The sequence below is a fragment of the Zingiber officinale genome, chromosome 7A (genome assembly GCF_018446385.1).
Source record: "Zingiber officinale cultivar Zhangliang chromosome 7A, Zo_v1.1, whole genome shotgun sequence".
Classification (NCBI taxonomy): Eukaryota; Viridiplantae; Streptophyta; class Magnoliopsida; order Zingiberales; family Zingiberaceae; genus Zingiber; species Zingiber officinale.
In genome coordinates, this window is record NC_055998.1 from 32,476,000 (window position 1) to 32,486,253 (window position 10,254).

The 10,254-nt window shown below is 40.6% G+C and overlaps 1 pseudogene; it reads right to left on the bottom strand.

Annotated features, from left to right (window-relative positions):
* Positions 1-1,566: 1,566 nt before the first annotated feature.
* Positions 1,567-5,125, bottom strand: LOC121999328 (annotated as a pseudogene).
* Between the last annotated feature and the right edge of the window lie 5,129 nt (positions 5,126-10,254).

The window sequence follows — 10,254 nt, forward strand, 5'->3', positions numbered from 1 at the left end:
ACATCGGTTTGACAACAGTTAAAAATCGTTGTCTTTTTAGCAAACAATGTTAATTAACATCAGTTTGACAATGATTTTTCACTGTTGTCTTTTAACGCCATTGACAATAGTTTGACATATTTAAACTGATGTCTTTGGGTACAATATACAACATGTTGACAATAAATAAAAAACTTATTAATATTTTCCTACTCAACGGTTTATAAAAACATCATCATCCAGTGCAAATTTCATCCAGTGCAAATCATCCAATGCAAATTTCATTGATAAAAAACCTACAATCCAAACATAATCACTATTTACAATGCAAATTTCATTAAAGTACCAAACATCAACATTCAAACATCACAAAAGTTTACAAAACAAAATAGTACCCATAAAAATATATCACACATATGTATAAAGTCCAAAATATCTTGTTTTGTTGGATCAAGTCTTCTCTATCTGTGCATCTTCTAAACAGCCTGTGCATCTTCTAAACACCATATCAATAACTGCAGCCTCTTCTCCTCTCTGGGTACGGGGTCATTATCTTTTCCCTGAGGTAAATAGCATATGATTGCAAGTTAAGTCATTTCCCAGGAGTAAATGGCATAAAGATGATGATGACAAAGACGTTGTACACAATTGAATATGATAACAATACTTCTTTCTAGGCACAAACTAAAATTACTGCATAACTCACTTTCAGTTCAAGTTATCTACAAAATATCATTGATCAAGAACCTACAATCCAAACATCATTAAAGTATCAAACATCAACATCCAAACATCACCAAAGTTTACAAAACTAAATAGTACCCATAACAATATATCACACATATATATGCCAAAGTATATTGTTTTGTTGGATCAAATCTTCTCTACTTGTGCAATTCCTGTGATTAAAGTACCAAAACTGGCTAAGTATATAACACCCTTTTACTTCCTGTGAAAATAAAAATCACATGATTTTAATCCAATTCAACAACAACAAGTCTAGCTAGTCTCCAGTATATATTTTTATCACCAACATTAGAGGTTGTAATATGTCAAGAGCTACTGGACCTTTGACATGTTTATACAAAGAGTTAAGTTTGCTTATTACACTAATATGCGTATCAAGTGTGAAAGGATTTAACTGTGAAACTTGGTGAGCTTATAACTCAAAGTGGTCAAATTTTGATTGACTTAACGTGGCCAACATGGATGGATTGTGTTTGATAGCTCAAAAGTCCATGTACTAGAAAGCTTATCTTTTTAATGGAATCCAAAAAAGAACCACTAATTTTCAATTCCATGTCGAACAGGATACACGTGTTACGGTTGAAAAATTTTTTGTTGTATGCATATCTTTTACATATGATAAAACTATAGGTGAGACCTTCTATGATAAACAAACTTGATTCATATTATGGGTGGGCAAATGCACTACAGTATAAGTTGGATAAACAAACTTGATTCATGTTGCAGAGTTAATACTATGAAATAAATACCATATCTCTTTCAGTTGTTCAAAATGTAATCCTTCAGCTATTCCGTAGAAAATGCTCAGAAAAATAAACCATAATATACTCAAAGGTGAATTCAACCAATGACAACCTGTAAATTGTTCCAACAGTCCTCTTAATAGCAATAAGTAAGTATATGAAGTGAAACACAATGTGAAAGACTAGATAGCTTGTTTTGTTGATCACCAAGAACAATCATGATTAGGCCAGTCTAAATTCTATTCTTATGTTATTGCACTTGGGGATACGTCTCAAAATAGCATACCCAAGTTTGATAATTGTAATTTCATTGGAAAGTAGGACTTAAAGAGATATTCAACACAATCTAATAAGAAATACCCACGTGAAAACTATATTTTTGCCATGAAGATGACCAGGTACTGTTCCGGACAGCATATTGTTCTGCACGTACCTGCAAGCTCAATAGTTACTTCATGCTGGAGTTGGTGCTAGACAAAGCCAAACGTTAAAAGAGAACAAATTTGGGCAAACATTGATGTTCGTTAAATGACAATATAATGGCAAGAAAGGACATACAGTTCTTGTAAATTTGATAGGCCAAAATGATAGATCACCAGTTAACTTATTGTTCTCAAGGTGACTGCAAAAAAACAATTCAAAAAGTCTAGCGAATGATTAAGTGTTTGATATATAAACCAACAATATTTATATATTACATGTTTCTGAGACTTAAGCATGCACCGAGAGCAGGTATATGGCCACTAAGCACGTTTCCATCTAGCCATCTGAAATATTTGAATTTGACACAGTGACAAGGAATCATTAAATCCATCAACAGTTGTGCCGAATGAAATAAATTGACTTGGAACAGAAGTAGATTCTAACTTACAATTCGACTAGGCCAGTTAAACTAGCAAGCTCTGCAGGTATATTCCCCGTCAAATTTCTCCCTGATAGTCTACTGTTCATTATATGAATCTATTCATTAGTTCACGCGGTGAGAAGATAGCTAAAATTTGTACATTAGCAACAATTCATAGGTCAGCTAGAGAAACTGGAAATCATGCATGGGAAAGGAAAGCAAACATGACAAAGACCAATGAGAGTTAGAGAAGCATTCAGTACATTGAAACAATTTGTGGTTGCGGATCTGAATTACATTGAACCCATGACCATGGAGCTGGTAAGCATGGATCTCCACCTTCTTGTGCCCAAACTTCTTTTGGGTAATGTGATACAAAGCTTTCCATGGTCAGTGCTGAAGAGAAAAGAGGTATAAAGGATACACTCTAAAAGAAAACAGTGTTGCTCTAGATTACCAAATTAACAAGATATTTCTTTACTTACCGTCTAGGGATCCATAATTTATCTCCATGTACTTGTATATCTCAAAAGCATTTAAGATAGGTCCCTTGGATGAATCATTTGTTTTCTTAAAAGCAAAAGACAAGACAAAAGGGAGACTTATATTATATGATCCTGGTTCATATAGCCGATACTTCCGTTGGGCATTTTCTTCGACATTTACAATGAGATGTGTAAGTTCCTTGTTCCCTGGAAGAACCAACCTGAATTTCCTGATTTCATCTGGTTTCAAATCTTCAATTTCTTCAAAATAACAAAACGCCCAACCATTCCCCGGAAACCCATTCAGGTTAAGACGATAATTTAAGCCTCCATTTTGACCCACTACTGCAGTCTGCATCACCTTGGATGGAGGTCTTTCATCACTATTAACATCTATAGGCACAGTGGTTGATATTCTTTGAGTTCCAGCAGCAACATCAACAAGGTAGTTCACCCTCTTCAAAGAATCAGATTCCCATATTCGATCATATGGATCATCAGGATACCTGCAAGAACAACAAAGTTACCATGTAGACCTCAACAATTATTCAATGCTAGAAAGTATACACCACTATCACACTTGGTATTTGTACCAGAATGGAGGTACAGTGAACTGCAATGTCCTTAGTAAATAAGTGATAATTACACTTAATTTTAATCTGGTTAGTTTGTGCTCTGCCACTAAGAACTAACAGGCACACCTTATTGAGTCCTTCCTTTTCTCCAGCTAGTATTTGTATTTCCTCACATAATATTCTTGGTGTATTCCTAGACCTCTTTTGGGATTTGAGGGGATTCAATATGACTTTATGGAAATCCGAAGATTCAATTATGCTTAATGTTTGAGAGTGCATAAAATTTGTGTAAAAATTCACAAAGTAGCTCCTTACATGAATCGGTACCAGTAAAAAAATAATGCCACATAAACATTAGTGATAATTCAAGATACAGTTCTCCATCAACACCAAAATTATATTTATAAATCTGCCCAACTTTAGATTATCATAAATAATTTCTTGGAAAAAAATACCTGACAGATTCATTAGTCTCAGCACCGAAATTTATTCTCGCGGATAGACTCAAGAAGAACTGAGTCTCAAAATCCGTGTGCTACAATGATCCATTAAACTGTCGAAGTTCGATGGTGGAAATAAATGGTTCTCCAGTTGTAGCATTAGATACACATATGCTAATTGCTAGAGCAGTAGCAAGGATAACAGCCTCGTGTGTCACAATGGTATTTGCATCATAGATAACAATGGTTGTCCAATGACTTGCTCCAATTGAGATGTCAAATTTTGGATAGACATTACTCTCGTAAAAATTCCCATACAAGAAGCTTGTTCGCACAAGGTAGCGTGTCCTGACTGTAACATTGAATGTGTAACAGTATTTTCGATTATCTGCAGGAAAGCAGCGCACTGTCATGTATTGTTTCCGGTTCTCATTTGGAGCTGATATTCTAGCTGCTTCACCATATACAAATTGACTATCTGGTGTCCACTCCAGTCCAAGCTCATCTGTATATGATTCATTGCCTCCACAATCTACACTAACAAAACCTGCGTTGCCAGAAATATCAATAATTAGTGCACTTTCACTTCTAAACAAGTGACAAGTGTAAAATGTGAGAATTTTACTCATCAAGACAATCTACAACCACAAATTTACGAATCTTAATCTTCTAGCTAAAATCTCAGCAAGAAGGGGCATTCCAACATAGAAAATTGGACTCAAACAAGAAGGGGGATATAACAAAAGACTAAGTCACTTGCTACTGTGGTAGAAATTATCGTCAAACCGACAAAATCAAACAAAAGCAAACTCACAGCCCCAATAGACACGGAAGTAGTAAAAAAACAAGCACAATCAGTTCCACATTTTAAGCTTGATAATCCAACACACAGTCCCATATACTATCTTGAGAGTACAGAATCATTAAAATTTCTAATGATGATATTTCTAGAACAACTTAATGTACTACATTCCAGTGAAAAAGGGAACCATTTATCACGAGTTCAACTACTAGTGTTCATGGATTTTCGTGGTTTCCCATTGATTACATGCTTCTTGTTTCGATTAATAAGACAATTTAGCGTACATTTCCCCATTAGAATTGAATAATCCAACAATTAGGTAAATTCAAGTGGAAAAGTTTGATTTCAGCTGATCCCTAATTACAGTTTACCTAGAACCAAAATCCACAAAACAACGAAAAAGCAACTTTAAAACCAAGAAATGTGCTTAAAAATTCAAAATAAAAGTCCATACACAACAAAGGAAGCTTGGAGGAGAAGATTAACCTGGCATTTGAGCTCTGCAGAGAGAGAAGAAAAACGCACCTCGGGACAAAATGAGCCATGGCGATCACTGTAACGCCCAAAAATTCTCAAACTTGCATTAGAATTATTCTATGATTTTTCTGGAATTTTTAGATATTTTTCCAGAATTTTCCGAGTAGCAGAAGCAGCAAAAATAAATAGAACCGCAAAATAGCTTAGGCAGGAATCGAACCCGAGACCTATGGTTTCGGGATAATGTTAGTAACCGGTTGAACCCAGCAGGGACGAGCTGGAAGAAAGAGGAACCAATTACATTTATATTAGAGTTGGGTTTAATAATCCACTTAATATAAATTAAGAACTTAAGTTGGGTTTGGTTTAATTTGGTTCGGCAGCCCTCTCCTCACAAAACCTCACGCCACCTTCTCCTCTCAAACCCTCACCGCCGCCTCTCCCTCTCCTCCTTCTCACGGCACACCAAGCCCCCAAGGGCCAAGGGAACTTCTTCCGGCGACGACTCTAACACGAAAAAGGTTCTTCTCCGCGAGAGGAACGCGAAGACGCAAGTGGATCGTCGAGAGGATCGTTTCAATCGGAAAACCAGCGATTTGAATCGTAAGAAATTACGAATAGGAGGTAAGAAACCCCTCACCTGCAGTATAATAGCTCCGTTTGGGATTTTCTATGCATTAGATTAGTAATATGCAGATTTTGTTGACATGTAGGGTGTTTTAACCCTCCTCTCAGATTTAGGGATTTAGTTGAGCACCTTTAGATGGGCCGGACACGCCTACCCTCTTCAGTTGGGGTTGTAGACGTTGTCGGGTGCCTAAAGGTGGTCTCCCTAATAAAGAGGAGAGTTGGGGCACACTAAGTGTTCGATAAAATAACTAGATCCGTAAAAATGCACTTAGGCATTTTAATACTATAGTTAAATGCATTAGAAGCGTTTAAAACAGTAAATCAGTTTATTTTTGCTGTATGGGACTACGGCCCAATGGGTGGGCTCCCACAGTCGCCTCTAGGTTCAGACAACCTAGCTCTAGGTTCAGATAACCTAGAAACAACATGTTATATCAGTTAGCTATAGATATCAGTATTTTATTTTCAGTGGCACTGTACTGGATTAGATATCCATTGGGTTGGACTCCCACAGTCGTCCAGACAACCCTGCTAAATTCGGGACTTGCAACCCCGGGTCTAGTAGGGATGCGCGCACAGCAAGTACAGTTGTCGGGTCCAACAGCATGTTTAGTATTTTCACTTATTATGTATTAGATTTCAAAACTCAAAATCAGTTATGCTAGTTGAGTTTGTTTCCAGTTACAGATTCAGTTTCATTTAGTTTAGACTATATTCAGTTCAGTGTTCATTTGGTTGCTTTGCCATGATTCAGTGCTTATGCCATGCTTATATGTTATGCCTTATGATTTCAGAGTACCATGTCTTAGTAAGTTCAGTGCATATTTTCAAATAGCATGATTTAAAAGCATACTGCATCGAATGCATGATTTTGTGAGGTAGATGGTTTCTTACTAAGCTTTAAGCTTACAGATTCTACTTTTCCTTATACTGCAGATAAAGGTAAAGGAAAGATGGACTAACAGAGGAAGCTGGATGGCAATGCAAAGATGGTGTGTGTGGCAGGAACCGGAATCAAAGGTCCTTAGGGGACTTAGCAAGTTTAACCAATTAGAACCTTAGCAAAATTTTTATCTTCATACACTTTCAATTGTTAGATGTGTTTAGTGACTTAAAATGCCATGAACCAGTGAACCTTACTCTAGCTTAAGTTTAAAATTGTTATTGCATGTTGTTAGAATAGTTAGTATGCATGGGATAGTTGATAGGTGGAGTCTTGGCACAACCCAGGGGCTGAAATCAGAGTTCAGATCGGTCTCCCGACCGATCAGGGCCTGGTTGTGCCAATGGATCGGCCATCGACCGATCGGACGTCTGATATGCTCTTGTATCCTCATGGATCGTCATCGACCGATCCGAGGCAAGTAAACATCGGAGGTGGTCGGTCTGACCGTCGAGGTGCCCGATCGGCCCAGACCGATCGTCTGACCGATCAGGCCACACCTGGATCGGTCGGCAGACCGATCCAGGTGCGTACAGAAGCGAAAGAAGAAGAGAAAGCTTTTGGATCGGTCCGCCGACCGATCCAGAGACCTCTACCGTGCCAATATCAAGCTGGATCGATCCCGTGATCGATCCGACAGCCCAATCAATCTGTGGATCGATTGAAATGCCTGATTACAGCTAGCAGGTCATTCGGGAGGCATAGGTTATCTCCCTTAGCAAGTGTACAACTCCAAGGTACCCCGGAATGTCAGTGTCCGAATTAACATTAATCAGATAATTAGTAAAATTTAAATTAGCCCAGTTTTCCGCACAGTATAGCACAGCATAACTGTAGCGATTCGACCTTACAGCCTAGTAGTAGAAGGTGGGTCGTTACAGAGTGGTATCAGAGCAGTGTTCCATACTTCCTACACACACATCAGCATTGTACCTGCAGCTTCCAAGTAAGAACACCTCTACTTTATTTATGCTTCTTGTTTATTATTACAGTTCATGTTTATATACCTACTGCTTGTTAGTATGTGATAGTTTAAACATGATATCAGTAGTTAGATAACTCTGATAGTGTTAGTTATACCTATGTTCTCTATGTCTTTAGAAATGGCACGAGGACGTCCAGCGAGAAGGGCACTAGCTCGAGCCCCAAAGAAGAGGCGGGCGGTGCCTCCTCCGGACCTTCTGCGTTAGTGGCTCGATTATAGCGAACTAGAGGTTCCACCAGCTCAGCCTACAGCGCCAGCGCCAGCGCCAGCACCAGTACCAGCACCAGCAGTATCAGCACCAGCAGTCCCAGCAGTTGAGCCAAGAAAGGAAGCCTATCTGATCCAGTGGCAGCGAGTCAAGCCAGAGAACTTCTCAGGCGCTAGTGAACCATGGGATGCACAAGCCTGGTTCAAAACACTGGAGAGCACGATGGAGCTTCTGGACTGGCCAGAACACGAGAAGGTGAAGTGTGCCTCCTTCTGCCTGACAGGAGACGCACGCATGTGGTGGGAAAGAATCAGAACGAAGCGCCCAGTGAACCAGATGACATGGGCTGACTTTGAGAAAGAATTCTTTGAGGAGTTCTTTCATATGCGGGTTACAAACCGCCACTATGACGAGTTCACTGAGTTTCGGCAGGGCAACCTCTCAGTTGAGGAAGCCGTGAAGAAATTCAACAGGTTGGCTCGTCTATGCCCAGAGCTAGTCAGCACGGAAAAGGAACGGATCAGGTTGATGCTCAAGATGCTGAGGCCAGAGATAGCAGTGAACGTGGCTGGTGGCATACATAGGCCACAAACCACAGAGCAGTGCCTTGACCACAGAGCATTACCAGAACAGCATGAAGCAGCAGAAGCAAGCCTCCTCAGAGTCCAAGGGCCAAGGAAACTCTCACACGCAAAAACAGCAAGGCCACAGCTCTAACTGGAAAGGGAACTCCAACAGTAAGCGCAAATCAGGGAGTGACTCAAAAGGAGGACCATCTAGCAAGCGACCCAGTTATCCAAAGTGTGCCACTTGTGGGAAATTCAACCCAGGGGTTTGTCGTAAGGGCACACGAGGATGCTTTGAATGTGGACAAGAAGGGCACATGGCCAAGCAGTGCCCGAACAAGACCGGTCTTCCTCAGCCACAGCAGATCCAGTATGCAGGCCAGCCAGCTCAGTTACATCAGATGCAGGCCGCTCTAGAAGGTCCACTTATCAGCCAGGGCCGACTAGAAGCCCCTCCAGCTATGGCGAACGCGAGGATCTACTCACTCACCAGAGAGGACGTAGCAAATACCTCGACAGTCGTCACAGGTCAGATTAGCATTTTTCAGCATAGTGCTACTGTTCTATTTGATACTGGGGCAACCCATTCATATATAGCCAGGGTGTTCTCCGAGAAATTAGAAATACCCCCAGAGGTACTCAGTGGTCAGTTTCTGACGGCACTACCTTCAGGAGAGGTCATGGCATCCACGCACTGGCTCAGAGCAGTGCCAGTCATTATAGCAGACAGGGAACTCTTCTATGATCTGATCCTGCTGGAAATGACTGACTACGACGTCATCCTTGGGATGGAATTTCTGATCAAATACGGTGCTTCCATAGAGTGCCGTAAACAGAAAGTCGTATTCCAACCCGAAGCAGAAGCACAGTTCGAGTACATCGGAGAACCAAAGAGAAAAGCCAGAAAATTTCTCTCAGCTATGAAGGCACAGAAGTTGATGGATTCGGGATGTACGGGGTACCTAGCACATGTAGTCAATACCAGCCAGGACGAGGACCAAAAGCTAGCAGAGGTCCGAGTTGTATGTGACTACCCAGCAGTCTTCCCTGAAGAGTTACCAGGCCTAGCACCAGTCAGGGAGATTGAATTTGAGATAGAACTCTTCCCCGGCACCAATCCTATTTCCAAAGCGCCCTACCGCATGGCTCCAGCAGAACTGAAGGAACTTCATGAGCAGCTACAGGAGCTACTTGACAAGGGCTTCATACGCCCTAGTCACTCACCATGGGGAGCGCCTGTGCTATTCGTGAAGAAGAAGGATGGAAGCTTGCGGCTATGTATAGACTACAGAGCACTGAATCAAGTCACGATCAAGAACAGGTATCCTCTTCCCAGAATAGATGACCTGTTCGACCAATTAAAGGGAGCAGCAGTGTTCTCAAAAATTGACCTCAGATCTGGATATCTCCAAGTCAGAGTCAAGGAGGGTGATATATCGAAGACAGCATTCAGGACCAGATACGGACATTACGAGTTCGTAGTCATGCCTTTTGGCGTGACAAATGCTCCAGCTACATTCATGGATCTCATGAACAGGGTATTCAGGGAGTATTTAGATAAGTTTGTTATTGTGTTTATCGATGACATTCTTATCTACTCGGGAACTCGGGAAGAACACTCGGAGCACTGAAACTAGTATTGCAGACCCTTCATCAGAACTATTCGCCAAGTTCACGAAATGTGAGTTTTGGCTAAATCAGGTGTCCTTCCTGGGTCACGTAATCTCAAAGGATGGTATTATGGTAGATCCCAAGATAGAAGCGATAAATGGCGGAGGAGACCTAGGAGCCAGATCGGGAGCTCGGGATTAGCGAGGATATTCTGAAAGT